We start from the raw sequence: 15246 nt of genomic DNA on the forward strand, positions 1-15246 counted from the left end.
GTGTGTGTGTGTGTGTAAGTACCCATGAAAACCAAAAGAAGGCATTACATCCCCTGGAGCTGGAATCACAGGCAGTTATGAGTTGCCCAATGTACATGCTGGGAAGCCAATTTGGATCCTTTGAGAAAGAGCCAGGCTCTTTACATCTAAGCTGTATCTCCAGAACCCATTTTTCTCTTTTTAAAGACTAGTAAAATAAACTTGTCTTTTATAATACCAGAATAAATACCAGCTACAGCCTAATATTAGAACTCACCCTCTGTGCTTCCTGTTACATCTCCGGTATGACTAAGTTGGTGTCAGTCTTTCTAAATTACTGATGTTTTCTGGGGTTTATCTGTTTGGTTTTTTGAGTGGGGGGATGAACCAGAACCTCATGCGTGGTAAGTATGTTTTACCCACTGATCTGTCCTATCCTCAGCCATTTTTAAAGTTTTGTTAATACTCACCATCAACACTGGTATTTAATGGTCTGAACTTATTCACACATAAAGTGGGTCAACATCACACTAATTTCTCATAATCAAGTAGGCTCTTGACGACCCTTTTCCTCAGAACAATAACCTTGGGTTAGAGAGATGGCTCATTAGGTAAAGACACTTGACACACAAACCTCACAACCTGAGGTCAATCCATAGAACCCAGATAAGGGTGGAAGGAAAAAGTTCAACAAAGTTGTGCTCTGACCTCCAAAGTGTGGTGTATGTACAATTCCCTATCATGCACACGTCACACACAGATAATAGACAATAGATAGATAAATGATTAATAGACAGATGATAAATAGACTATTAATATAAGATTAATAGGTAAATGATTAATAGATGTTAAATAGATAGTTAATAGACATAAGATAGATGATTAATAGATAATAGATTTTAGCTAGATATATAATAATAGATGATAGATGATTATAAATAGATAGATAGATAATAGATAGTGATGATAGATGATAGATTTTTTTTTTTTGATGATAGATATTTTAAATAACAACTTATCCTATGTCTGGCTGTCATATCACGGTCAATAATCCAGTGACTAACTCGACCATTGCTCAGCAAAATCAAATTATTCTTTGTGCATCGGTATCTTTAAATCTTGACTTGAAAAAAAGATAACAAATGTCAATACTTTTTGTCAGTGAAATTTAAGCATAGGCATAAACAAGGAACTAGCAATGAAATGTATTTTAAATTCCACTTTACTACGAAGTCCTAAGCCATATCAGTGAAATTCAAAGTTTTCTAACATACCACCCTGCTGAGCTAACTCAGATAATCCTTTTTGGTCCTTTTCATAGTATGTTAAGCAGAGTGAATGCAGGTAGTAAGCAACCCAGTTGCAGACTGAGGCATTGTGCTACCTAATTTTATGTCAACTTGACACAGCCTAGAAACATCTGAGAGAAGAAACCCCCAGTTGAGAAAATGCCTTTATAACATCCTGCTGGAAGCAAGCCTGTAAGGCATTTTCTTAGTTAGTGGTTGATATGAGAGGGCCCAGCCCACTCTGGTCACTGAACTGCTGGCCCTGGGATCAATTAAAATAAATGGGAAGCTGAGCAAGCCATGGAGAGCAAGCTAGTAAGTAGCACCCCTCCATGGCCTCTGTATCAGCTCCTGCCTCCAGGTTCCTGCCTTGTTTGAGTTCCTGTCTTGACTTCCTCCAATGATAAAGAACAGTGACATAGAAATGTAAGCAAAATAAACCCTTTCCTCCCCAAGGGGCTTTGATCATGGTGTTTCATCACTGAAATAGTAACTCCTACTAAGACACTCTTTGTTAATAGGTGTCAGGCTATATAAAAAGAGAAGTGACCAGTCATGTGAGCAATGCAGAAGCTGGTACAAGTGCATTGGAATATGGATCTGCTCAAATATCACTTCCTTTCCAAAACCCTCCAGACGAAGAACCAGCCTTTCCTTGAAGCTTCCATTTAAGGGGAGCAGAGGTCCTTAGGGTAGGTAGGTACAGGCCCAAGGTCAGTCAGAGTAGCCCTGCAATTTCATCACCACAGTATTTAATTAAAAGGCACTTTAGAAGCTTCGAAGCTATCCACTCCTGCTTCTGTATTTATCAATTCAAGAATCTGAGTTCAGATTGCTTGTCATTGTCCAAGGCCATAGTGTTACCTAGTGATAGATCTGATGCTAGCAGCAATCTTGGGATTTCTAGACAGCTTTCCCCACTCTGCTGCCAGTCAGAAAATAATAGTTCCCAAGCTAATACACCCAAGGACAAATGCGCTATGCTGAATTGCTGTGAATTCTAAGTGTTATGTGTAGAAGACTATGCCATTTGACATTCAGCAATGAAAAACGAATACATTTTTCTTTGCTGCCATGGTAACGAACATTTAAGCATAGGCACAAATAGAGGAAATTAGAAAGAATTGTATTTTGAAATCTTTTCAAAATGTGTAAGCACTGAGATGGTTGAAGTGAAGCACTTGTGGTCCCAGCAGTTGAGTAAGAAGGATTGGATGTCAAGGCCAGTCTCTGCTAGGTAGTGAGTTCAAGGCCAGCCTACACTAAACAAGACCTTGTCTCAAAACAACTGGGAAAAAAAGAATACTTAGACACATGGCATCTCATAAAGCTTAAAATGACTTCTCCGTAATTACAGATGATATAAATGCAAAAAATTAAAGAAATCTGCAGCAGAAAAAATGTTCCATAAGAATATTATATACAGAAATCACTTGGATTAATAACCAATAAAACATACTACTGCTAGCATATGTGTAAATCATTATGATACTCAGAATAGTTACTACACAGAAATCCCTGGTTTTAAATATAAAATTTAATTATTTTTTTTAAGATTTACTTATTTATTATGGATACAGATCTTGTTTAGATGGTTGTGAGCCAACATGTGGTTGCTGGGAATTGAACTCATGACTTTTGGAAGAGCAGTCAGTGCTCTTAACCTCTGAGCCATCTCTCCAGCCCCCAAAATTTAATTATTTAATGGTTGACATTCAGCATAATATTAAACAGAAGATGGGGCAGAAGAGAGCATCCTTGATCATAAAGTGTGTGTGTGTGTGAGTGTGTGTGTGTGAGTGTGTGTGAGTGTGTGTGTGTGTGTGTGTGTGCGCGCGCGCGCGCGCAATAAGAACTAAGGAAGACCTGCAGAAAGACCATGGCAATGCAACTGGATAAGACTTCCCCATTGCATGAGGAAAAGAAGCAAAGGAATGTCTTCATTGCACTAATCTATACATTGCTCGTCAAACTAAGGCACCAGCCAAGGACAATACAGGAGGTAAACTTTAAACCCCTTCCCAGATCTAGCCAATGGTCAGAACATTCTCCACAGTTGAGTGGAGAGTGTGATACGACTTTCTCACGTACTCTGGTGCCTCACATTTGACCATGTCCCCTGGAGGGGGAGACCTGGTGGCACTCAGAGGATGGACAGCAAGTAGCCAAGAAGAGACTTGATACCCTATGAGCATATACAGGGGGAGGTAATCCCCCTCAGGAACAGTCATAGGGGAGGGGAATAAGGGAAAAATGGGAGGGAGGGAAGAATGGGAGGATACAGGGGATGGGATAACCATTGAGATGTAACAAGAATAAATTAATAAAAAAAAAAAAAAGAGAGGGAGGTAAAAAAAAAAAAATTAAAAAAAAGAAATCCAGGGGATTTTTAAACAGTGACATCCAAATTACGTTTGTATAGTTGAAAATAAGGATACTTGATGCTATTAAAGATCATTTAGAACTGTCTTAGCTTGGTTTGAAAAGGATAGGTCTGTATCAACACGCAATGCCTCCTGCTCTTTGGCACTCCACTCCCTGTCTGTTGTGTGTGCGATTTGGAAACAGTATTTCAACCAAATGCTTTTCAGTAGAGAACCTGTCTTGTTTGGCTATGAGACGGTCATACCAATATGCTGACATTTCCCACTCAAGTGCCATGAGATCACAGCTGTCGCTGACACCATCTCAGTGGTGTGGCCAAAGTATTATGCCGTTATAAATGTTGGTAAGAAGAAAATTGACCTGAGTCCTTTCAATATTAGAAGTCAAACATGGAGCTAAGAGTGACTCACACCTGTAATTCCAGGACGCAGAAGGGTGAGTTATGAGTGGACTACAGTGGGAAACCTTGCATCAGTAGAAAAGAAAAAACATTCACAGTAGCAGCTAACAAATAAAGGATAATGCAAAAGTTGGTGCTTACCCTAATAATTTGTAAGTATTTGAAAAATAATTATATCTTAAAATCTTAGATTCCTAATGATAGTGCCTTGCATAGTTTTTAATTTTTTTTTTAAGATTTATTTATTTATTCTTATGTATACAGTGCATGTACACCTGAACTCCAGAAGAGGGCACCAGATCACATTATAGATGGTTGTAAACCACCATGTGGTTGCTGGGAATTGAACTCAGAACCTCTGGAAGAGCAGGTGGTGCTCTTAACCTCTGAGCCATCTCTCCAGCCCCATAGTTTTTAAATTTAATTAATTTCTTGAGTCAGAGTCTCTGTATGTAATCCATCAAGCCTGGCCTTGAATTTAAAATCTGCCTGCGTAAGCTTCCTGATTGGTAGGATTATAGTTGTCCACTTGTAATTTCTGGCTACTTTAAAAATAAATTGAAATGAAGTAAATGAGACCCCAGTGGGTCATTGTGGAGTCCTCTGTACCTGCATCTCTTGGGTCTAGGCAGAACTCTATCTCTGCATTGGTTATTCACCAGAGCTCTGTAAGACACTCTGTTCTGCTTCGGAGTACTAGTAGAGGCGCAAAGCTGGGATGTGCACCGCAGATGACTTTGATTGACAGTACCACATTCCACAGTGTCCTCTCACACCTGCTTGACAATTAAGATGTTACATGACACCTGTGCATTAGCTTTTGGTGACTGACCAGAGGGCAGGCTTCTGTCATCTCCAGCCTGTTACCCCACTTTCTCTTTCAAGCCCCATCAGAGTGAATGCTATTGATTCCTGTGGTTAGTTTACTAATTGGGGGATTCCAGTATTCCAAACCAGTGGAATCAAAAAATGCTGTCTGATCTCTACAACAAATACAGTCACTAGGTAACTTAGTAATAACTTTATTTTAAAAAAGATTTTATTTATTTATTTTATGTATGAGTGCTCCATCTGCATATACACCTGTATGCCAGAAGAGGGCATCAGATTCCATTATAGGTGGTTGTGAGCCACCATGTGGTTGCTGGGAATTGAACTTAGGACCTCTGGAGGAGCAGTGAGTTATCTCATCTGCTGAGCCATCTCTCCAACCCTAGCAATAACGTTTTACTTTACTGAAACTTATTCATTGCCTTCCTTCATTGTAGACTTTAAGACCATTAATACTAAAATGTTTTAAGGAAAGGGGAAAAACTTATGTTTACTTTTTGTGTTTTAGGCATAATATTTCGTGGCAACAGGCAGGAGTTACACCACGTATATTTAGTGTTAGTAGTTACACTAAACAAACTCAGGATCCAGAAATGAAATCATAAAGCATCAATAATCAAATTCCCATTGGCTGACTCCAGTCCTTTATGTAACCAATACAGGAGAAGTCCAGTGTGGCTATGCTAATGTTAATGTCATGTGTGGCTGTGTGCATTCCTACAGATGTTCTCTCCATGGGAATGTTACACGAGTCAAATTTTGCTTGAGATTTCTTTGTTGTCAATGAGTGACTTATGAAGCAAAGCTGGATTCAGAACATGTGAGGTCTGTTATCTGTTTGTCAAAAGGAACTATATTTGGAGGAGCCCCATAGTGGGCTTCCCATTTGATTTTTTCAAAAATGAAAATATTTCAGAAAATTCACCAAAAAAGTAGAAAAACATTTTAAACTAGAAGCATCTTCTGGTTTTAGTGCCTAGTGTTTCACTCCCATGCTTCCTAATCAAGAATGCAGTGATCTGTACAATCGCCAATTGTACAGAAACATGTTTAACTCACTCACTTCAGAAGCGTAAACTATTTTCCCATTTTAAATAGTTCCCCAACAATTTGACTCCCCAATTTTCCTCCTCTTTAACCTGGATGAGCTGGCAGAGTTTACCTAAACTCACGAAAGTAGGTTTGGCTTCTCTCTGGTGCTGCTGGCAGCATAATGAAAAAATGATAGGGTAATCGTTTTTAACATATTGATCATATTACATGCTTTATCACAATAAGAAAACGATATTGAGCCAGCGTGGTGGTACACACCTGGAACTGAGCCAGCGTGGTGGTACACACCTGGAACTGAGCCAGCGTGGTGGTACACACCTGGAACTGAGCCAGCGTGGTGGTACACACCTGGAACTGAGCCAGCGTGGTGGTACACACCTGGAACTGAGCCAGCGTGGTGGTACACACCTGGAACTGAGCCAGCGTGGTGGTACACACCTGGAACTGAGCCAGCGTGGTGGTACACACTGAATCCCAGCACTGGGAGACTACAGGAGGAGGATCATAACTCAAGGCCAGCCTGGGTTATGTAGTAAGACCCTGTCTGAAAATGTTGGCTTTATATGCGAGTCACATGACAAAGGTTTATGATAAGCCCAGCACATCTTCCTGGTGGGGACTGATGCACATCCTCTCAGAACTGGGCATTCTGTAAAATTCTCTAACTGGAAGTGCTCACTGTGAGAAGGGTGCTGTTCACATCTGACTTATAAGGAAGGTGCTAAACATTTGGGTCTGGATTTCAAACTGTATTCATCAAGCACTCACTCAAATGCAGCCTCGGATATGTACAAAGTCTAGCCAGCAATGCATTTCTAGACAATTGTACAAGTGTCCATTGAGAAAAGGTTACACATCTAGAACCACACAAAATACAATAGATCTTGGAGCCTGAGTAAGTTAGGCCATGTAATCAATACAGTCTTAGTCTGTGGTTGATCTGAACGCCCACCACTTAAAGTAAGATTCTGACCCCTGTCCCTTGCTTTCCCACATACCTAATGCAAACACCCTTAGTCCCCCTACACACACATGTACACAAAAAGTAAGTGTGAAATTTTATATGATGTTGCACTATACTACTAAAATCAATAATATTTTATTTGCTAGTACTTTCCCATTGTTATTTTCCTTTATCTCCTGATAATCAAATTTTGTTATTTCATTCAGCATGCCCACCCCATTTGGTGACCTACAACTTGTCTAGTCTCGTTTTTTTTTTCCTTTGTAGATTTTATTTGACTCAGCAGAAATAAAAATATGAGTAAAATGAAAGTCAACACACTGATGCATACAGAGCTCAGTTGGCAGCATTGATCTCGACACTCTCTGAAGAAATGTAAGTTCATCCTGAGCATCAAAGGCTTGTGATTGAAATAAGGTTGATCACCTTTGGTTCTCAAACCTAAGACTTGAACATGCTCCAAAATCCAAGGTTTGGAGTTCAGGTTTGACAGCACAGATGGAAAATTCTTCATCATGAAGCTTTGTTTTGTGCACAAAATTAATAAAAAAAAAAAAAAAGTATTGTGTAAGTCACCCTCGGAGTACATATACCTAAAAGCCAACAGTAAATAATAAGCCAAACTCTCCAAATTACTAAGAATTTGGCTTGGGTGTCTGTCAAATATGATAAATTATTTTAGGAGATCAAATAGGTGTTTATAACTCTTCTTAAAAGGGGGCACATAATGTGGTGGCACATGCCTTTAACCCCAGCACTCAGGGAGGCAAAGGCAGATGGATCTTTGTGAGTTCAAGGCTGTCCTGGTCTACAAAGTGAGTCTAGGATAGCCAGGGCTACACAGAGAAACCCTGTTTGGAAGAACACACACACACAAACTAATAATAATAATAATAATAATAATAATAATAATAATAATAATAATAATTTTAAAAGAGGCATACAATAGGTTTTCTTTAAACAATTTTCAAACATTGCCTCTAAGATCTCTCAGGAGTATATTGTCCTCCATATATTATTTTTTCCAAAGTGTAGAAGACAAAAGGTAATTGTTTCCTTTTGAAACTTCAATATTTGGATACTTGTACTGAACAGAAATATGTGCATTTGCGAATCTAGGAAGTTCAACCTACTTGCTGCAGAATTCCCAGTATACTGAATCCTTGCCAAAAAGTTAAGTTGGGTTATTTAAAGTCTCCTTTCATCCATCTGCAAAATCCCACTCTCTCCCTCTGGTGGCTCCTGCGGACCCATGAAATGCAGAGCAAATGACCCCTCCTTTAGAGTCCCGCTTGAGAGAAGCTCTCGGGAACTGGGCTTCACCGTATCCTGTGGAGCTGGATAAAGCTTCCCCGAGAGGAGCCCTCGCTATAAGATTTGCAACCCTCACCTTTTTTTGCGGTGCTTAAAAAGCACTTCTGAAAGCTGTCAGCACTTGATCATGTTTTCTTTGCGCCACTGAACAACCACGGCTGATGGAAGCCAGACGGAAAGGGCCAGATGCATGCCGAGGAGGGCGCCATCTCTTCCATGAGATCTGTGCGTCCACTCTCCAGCCTCTGATCAGGCTAAGGCCGTACTTTCTTCCTATGCTTCCATCAGTACATGGACTGATGAATTGGATTCTGCTGTGATTCATACACATCTGTGGAGGAAAGTCCTTCTCACATGCCGCAAAAAGGACATACATATTTGATTATATGTTTGTAAAACGAGTGAAGATTTTGATTGGCAAGTAACACAAATTTACCATGGTTCCTTGTCTAATCATAAGACCAACACAGTAACTGATCAGTCGTTCCTCTCAGACAAGAGAGGAGCTAAGGAAATGAATTGTGGGCCCCACAAATGACCTTTGACTTGAAAAAAAGTAATCAATAAACTCATCAAACTTTTTTTTTTAACTTTGTCAGATCCTGATTTCTTCTTTTGTTATTTTGTGTGTATACATGTTCATGTGTACATGTGTATACGTGTGTGTGCACGTGTGAGCACACATGTACATATGTGGAAGCCAGAGGTTAATATTGTATGTCTTCCTCAATGGTTTCTCCACCTAACTTTTTGAGACTGCATCCTTGCTGAATCTGGATCATTCCCGGGGCAGTTAGACTGGTTGGCCAGTGTGCCCTAGATTTCCTCCTGTATGCCTTTTCCTGTGCAGGGATCAAAACACACACTTCTATGCCCCCTTTGTTATTGGTGGTGGTGCTGGTGATGATGGCGATGACATTTAAGTCTTCACACTTGCAGGACAAGCACACTACCAACTTAGCTCTCATCCCAGTCGCTGCTTTCTCTCAACTCCCTACTGTACATGGGTTAATAACAAAGAGTTGGGAGTCCCAGGTACAATATAGAAAAACTCATTATAAATTAAATATTTTTCTCAAAGAAAGCTTTTCTTTTTCCCGTTTGTGAAAAAAAAAAAGTAGTGTTCTTTAGCTTACCAAGTTTTTAAATTCATTTTTCTTTTTCGCAACAAAGAAGGAATGAGTTTTAATAAAGACTGTGAATGTCTTTAACCCCAAACAACAGGAAAAAATACAAGAGTATTATATTGTCTAGTCACAAAAACTGCATGTAAAATACAATTGCAGTGACATAGAGATGCCACATCTAATTATATTTAACGGAAAAACTGCAGAGCTTCCATTTGTTGGTTAGAGACACTTAAATCAATCAAGGCAAACAAATCTAATTCTATCATTATTAGCAATGATGTATTGCTTCAGGAGAAAATAATGACATAAAATGCACAAATTACAAGATGTAGGTACCTAAACTTCAAACAAATTATTAATGGGTAAAGTGAAAAATCAATATCCCATTGCTTTGGGAAATGTCTCAAGGATTACATCTGATTTATAGGCAAAGACACAAACAGGGATCTCTACTTTCACATGAAACTTTTTATTATTTCACTCCAACAAAAAAGTGTATATCAATGACCATGTCACTGCAAAACTACTAGTAGTATACTACTCGCCAATATCAGAAAAATTTAGTCTTTTATATTTTATCTCAGGTCTTATGTTCAGTAGGCCTTGAAAAAAAAAGACATCTAAAATCTATGGTCCACATGGCTTCACATTAAACTTTTTAATTATTCACATTTCCTTTTGCTACCTACTTCTCTGTAGCTAGACAAGACTTCACACACCAGTAAACAGAGATTCTAATGTGGAATTCGGGGAAATCGCCTAAACTGAGGTCAAGGGCACAAACCAGAATGGACAGACTTCTCCTGTGGGAAGAGAAGTATAGAAGGAAAGGATAAAGCTCCCCAGTCAGGGGACCAGCCTTCCAAAGCCATCCCTTCCCCACCACAGATGCATCATGAAATGATGAGACAGTCACTCCCAAATGTACCACAGATTTCTGCGCTGTCCTACTGGGACTCTCCCCAGTCCCCACCTGCCACTCACACCGGAAACCCTCACTGGTACTTGAAGTAAGTCAAACAGTTTTATCATATGCTTACACAAAGAGTATTAATCATAAAACAAGACAGAGTGTTATCTACCCACCCTTAAAATATCCCAAGTGGAACTGTGTGCCCTCGTGAACAGCAATAATAAAATTGCCAACAGCAATGTTAATAAAGCAATGCCTACAAAATATAGATGTTTATTCTAATTAACTATTCATCATTCACAGAGCATAAACACATTGGTGTGAAGTCATTTCCTAATTTTTTTTTTCAAGCACATCCTCAGATGAAGTCTTCTCAGGTGGCAGCTGCCCAAAACCTTACCAGGAAATTTTTCAGTAAAACTGAAAGTTCTTTAAAATTGTTTTTTTTTTTTTTTAAATAAGAAAACAGATCATTTCCCTTCTTCTGAATTCCCCCTACATCTTCTAGTCATTTGTATTTAGTTCTTCATCTTGTGTGAAGGGACAGCCCATGACTCATGGCATCCAAAACACAGCTGGTGTTTTGCACATTTACAGATGGTGTGATGTCACATGGCCAGCCTAACCGTTTATAATGTATATATTTTTCTCTGTGATGAGATTGAGAAGGGTTCCACAATATTTTGAAGATCACTTTCAGAGGGGGAAAAACCTCCTGGATATGATCTTGCCTTTTAAAAAGGATTCCAAACATCAAGTGTACAGCACCCGACTAAGGAATCAGTTTCTACAGATGTATTTTTTCTCCCGAAGAATTCTCCAGATGGATGCAGTCTAATTTAATAATCCAGAATCAAACACTCTTGTCAGCAAGCTTAAAGCAGTGAATATTATAAGTAATTCTGAAGACAGACTGTAGAAAATAAATCCTAAGAACAGAAATGAGAGTTGGGTGCAGAATGAATCCCATGCTGACCATTCTATTTATTACAGTCAATCAGCTTCCCCCTTCTTCATTTTCTAGAAATGAATATGAGGAAAAGACAATTTCTCTTTCCATTCCCATATAATACCAATACTATACTGGTAATAACTGCTTAGACACAGGAGAAAGGATTGTCATACTTACTTTCTTCATAATTTAAAAGGGTTACTGCTGTGGCGCCTTTACATCTGATTTGCAAGATATTTTTGTTTGTTTGTTTGATTGGTTGGTGGGGTTTTGTTTTGTTTTGTTTTGTTTAGACTGTCCTGGACCTCATTTTGTAGACCAGGCTGGCCTCAACTTAGAGATCCGCCTGCCTCTGCATCCCAAATGCTGGCATTAAAGGTGTGTACCAACCACGCCCAAATGCTGGCATTAAAGGTGTGTACCAACCACGCCCACAAGATTTTTAAATAAAGTAGTAATCAGTTACATTCTAGCTTCTATGTCTTTTGATGAGATTCCTTCAAAATAACATTAAAAACCAAAAGTACCTTTTGCAACATGGTTGTCATTTGAAATAGCAGTTCTTCATGTCCCTGATCAGTTACTTACCTAAAAGGGGGAAAAAAGAAAAGACATTAAGAGTTTGTAATCATAATGTCATTAACAGCAGTTAGCTTTGAACTAAAAGCAAGTTTGTGGTACACACTGATACAACTCTTTTTAGTGCAAAGGAAAAAAACAAAAACACTATTTCAAATGCTCAAAAAGTAGAGGAAGTATAATATGAAAATAGTATATAATACGTAAGAAGCATAGCTTTCAGATAATATGGGAATTTCTGTAATCATATAAATCACTAGGGGAATGTTTGAGGAGATTGTGAACAGTAGAGCTATTTGTGTTCACTCATACAGATGGTTTCATTGGCTCAGGTTTAGTGTAGCAAGCAGCATTAAGCCATATACTCTGATTGACACTGATCACTTTTATGCACCCAAAATATTTTAATATAGCCTATCTAAAGACTGTTAGGTAGGCAATTCTCTTATGTCGCTGCCCACTTGCTTTACAGTGTAGACCAAAAAAAATTTTTTAATTATTGTTAAATACTCTCAAAACTGAATTTTAAAACAATTAACACCTACTATCCCAGTATATAACCCAACACTGTTTCCTTCCCTCAAATCTGTGACTATTTCTATGTATTCACTAATAAACCTAGCGCATGAGTTTACACCCAGCATGCTATCAATGCACCACACCACATTCTACATGGCCTGCACATCGCTTTATTATTTGTATGTGTGTGGTATGCAGCACATGGTGCGTACACATAAATGTGTGTGTACATGCCCTTGCATGTGCATGTGGTAGCCAGAGGAGGACACTAGGCATCTTCCTCTACTGTTCTCTTGTCTTGTTGCCTTGAGACAGGGTCTCTCTCGTTGAACCAGAAATCTCCAATTTAGGTAGGCTTGCTGCAAGTGAGCTTTGGGGAGCCCACCTCATCTTCCTAACTTTTCTATTCATTTTTTGAAAACTTCACAGATGTATACAATGAAAAATGATCATATAGATGACCCATGCTAGTTCTCCCTCTAACTCTCCCTTAAACCTGTCAACACCTCTGCTCTTAACTTCACACCTTACACACACACACACAGAGAGAGAGAGAGAGAGAGAGAGAGAGAGAGAGAGAGAGAGAGAGAGAGAGAGAGTTGTTCATATGTCCTTGGGTTGGAGGCCATCCACTGGAGCACTGTAAATCTTATCAGCACCACCACCTTGATTCTGAGGTCAGAAGCAACAGAGCTACAGCGGGTGCTGAGGACTCACACTTTCAGAGCAGCGGCTCTTGCTTACTGAGCATCTCCTCCACCCCATGCATCTCACTTTAAGGTGAGTAAATCTGTGTGTTAAGCTGCTACTGAAGAACTTATTTAGCCACTATCTTCTTAATGATCATTTAGATCAGTGGTTCTCAACCTTCCTAATGCTGTAACCCTCTACTATGGTTTCTCATGTTGTGGTAACCAACCATAAAATTATTTGGTTGCTACTTCATAACTGTGATTTTGCTGCTATTATGACCAGTAATGTGAATATCTGGGTTGTGTGATGGTCTTAGGTGATCCATATAAAAGAACCATTCAAAACCTCTGGGGTCATGACCCCCAGGTTGAAAACCACTAGTTTAGATGCTGATTTGTGCGTGTTCCACTGTCTGGTGAGATGCATGCTATTATTCCTGTTTTTATTATGGTTTTGCTTTATATGTATGGGTGTTTTTGGTTGCATGTATGTCTGTCCACCATATATTTCATTTGACTCATTCTTTTCAGCTTTCCAAAAGAACCATCTATCATCCATGCAGAGCCTCCACTACACACATTATTAAGTATTTAATTCAATTTTAATTGCCAATAAAATCTTCCTCATTATACTTATTTCACAAACTAATATATCAGGCTCTGCTTTTTCACTCTGGGTTTATTTTCTTTAAAAAGTTCACAGATTCTTCTATGTTTTGTCATTATTTCTTGGTTAACTAATTTTTAAAACAAATTTTTAAAATGCAGAAATTCCTTCTGGGTTTCCCTATGTGAGTTACCATCATTAGGCAAGCAGAGTAGGATGTGAAGAATGGCCTGGCATTGAGGACAGTGAGGAGACCCAGATGACTTACTGAGGACAATAAAAAAGCAAGCTTGGGTTTCAATGTGTGCATCCATTTGGAAATTGTGCTGCTTGGCACATTATATTCAAATGTTTTATACCTTTCAGTGGAGCCTGTATTTATCAACTTCAATGCTTTTCCTGGGCAGAATTTCAAAGAAAACTCACCACACAGTCGTATCATTTGACTCCAAAGAAATAAATTTCAAGAGTATTTGCCTTGTGAGAGAAAAAGGACAAAGACTGTGGGCCAAGGTTTACCAGGAAGAGCCTGGCATTGGGGTCTAGTTAGCCTGCCTTCAGGACCTGGCATGGCCACTTCCTAGCTACAGGCTTTGTACAAACTGCTGAGCTCAGAGCCTCCAGCATCGTCATGAAATGAGGTTACTTAAAAAATTAAAGATAGGAAGTAGGATGCTCCTGGCATAAACTTGGCCTGTAAAAATCAGTAACGTGTCATTAGATTGTTAGATTTATTGACAACAGGCTCAAAACAGTTCGCATGCATGACCTCCTTTAACTTCACAATGACCACATGAAATAGTACACACCTAGTTGATGGGGAGCAGATTCAACATCTACCTACTCAACCACACTGAGAATCCAGGGCCCAGATGAACATCCACTACTTCTCTTATGCCAGCATTCTCTCCTTGGTGATGTAGTGTCCTGTCTCCATCCTCCTCTTTGTCATTCAAAGTGGCTAGAGCAGTCTCTCATTACATTTACTTTTAAACCAAGTGAATGGTATCCATAATCCTGAAACTGCCTTTGAAAACCATATGTCAGAACACCTTTCCAACATAATTTCATTCGTCCTGTGCCCACAGACATGCAAACAACAGATCCTGTTCCCTGGTTCTCTTGCTTCATCTCAAAATGCTTCTTTTTGACAAAATAAATGGCTGCACGTGCTGATTACTTCCCAGCTACCACCCAAGCACACACCCTTCACGTCTATGTACTTTTCCTCCTCTGACCTGTCCTTGGCCTATGATGCTGACGCTACAGATTTCATCACATGACCTCCCCCACCCACTGGGTTGCATTGGGTTTGACCAGTAGAAATCCTAGGCAGCAGATGCCTAGATGGAAGAGGAGAGAGATGAAGATACTCACTCATCTGTTACCTCATGCTTTAACAACTCTGACAATAGCAGCATCTATCACTACAGCTTCTATCAAATGGTCCCCCATCCATCCTCCGGTAGCACACTTTCCTTTACTGTGGTCCTTCATGTCTTGCCTAGAATGAATGATGTTTGTCCTGTCATAATGTACCACATTCCTTATGGGTTCCCATAATTTGACTGACATGTATGCTCACTAAACTATCTTCAACAGTCCTAGCTGTGTATGTCCATCTATTCTTCCTCAGTGA

General features: G+C 39.3%; 1 long non-coding RNA gene across 1 annotated transcript in view; it reads right to left on the minus strand.

The window, feature by feature from the left end:
* The window catches only part of LOC127206524 (uncharacterized), a 202318-nt gene that overhangs the window by 85390 nt on the left and 101682 nt on the right, over nucleotides 1-15246 (minus strand). The window contains exon 2 of the long non-coding RNA XR_007832799.1: nucleotides 11738-11798. This is a non-coding gene — a long non-coding RNA (uncharacterized LOC127206524). The remainder of the gene's footprint in view (nucleotides 1-11737; nucleotides 11799-15246) is intronic.

This window comes from Acomys russatus, chromosome 23, assembly GCF_903995435.1.
Source record: "Acomys russatus chromosome 23, mAcoRus1.1, whole genome shotgun sequence".
Classification (NCBI taxonomy): domain Eukaryota; kingdom Metazoa; phylum Chordata; class Mammalia; order Rodentia; family Muridae; genus Acomys; species Acomys russatus.